The sequence below is a fragment of the Gracilinanus agilis genome, chromosome 1 (genome assembly GCF_016433145.1).
Source record: "Gracilinanus agilis isolate LMUSP501 chromosome 1, AgileGrace, whole genome shotgun sequence".
Lineage (NCBI taxonomy): Eukaryota > Metazoa > Chordata > Mammalia > Didelphimorphia > Didelphidae > Gracilinanus > Gracilinanus agilis.
The window spans coordinates 52823382-52824046 of record NC_058130.1 but is presented as its reverse complement, the minus strand read 5'-3'; positions in this window follow the sequence as shown (position 1 = coordinate 52824046).

The following is a 665-nucleotide window of genomic DNA, read 5'->3' as shown; positions in this document are numbered from 1 at the left end:
CATCTTATTCTCCTTCTCCAATAGCTCCTAAATCTATCCATTCTTTTATTTCTAAGTCCATTACAACTACCCCATCATATTTTTAGGATCTTATCTCTCATACCCACACTACTGTTATAGCTTTCTCCCTGAACTTGGTGACTCTTGTTTGTTATTTCTCTAATTTTCCCAACTGCCTAATCATTTGCTTTCATTTTGAATTCTCCTGTAACCTAAAATACAATATATTTAATACTTAATTAGTATTTTCCTAAAAAACTTGTTCTTTTTGACTATCCATTTTAATGAATGCCATCACCATTCTGGGTTACCCACTTTTGAAACCTGAGGCTAATTAATTTATCTTCCTCACATATGGATCATGAAAATTCATTGTTCAAAAACATTCACATGTGCCTCATTTCCTCTTGTATGAAGTCTAATCTTTTTAAAGCATGATTTGAGATTCTCTACAATATGGCTGCAAAATGGTTATGTAAACAAAGAAACAAACAAAATTATAGCAGCAGCTGGGTAGCTCAGTGGATAAAAAGTCAAGCATAGAGACAGGAAGCCCTGGGTTTAAATCTAGCCTTAAGATACTTCCTAGCTGTCGGATCCTGAGCAAGTCACTTAACTGCCTAGCCCTTACCACTCTTCTGCCTTGAAACCAATACATAGTATTG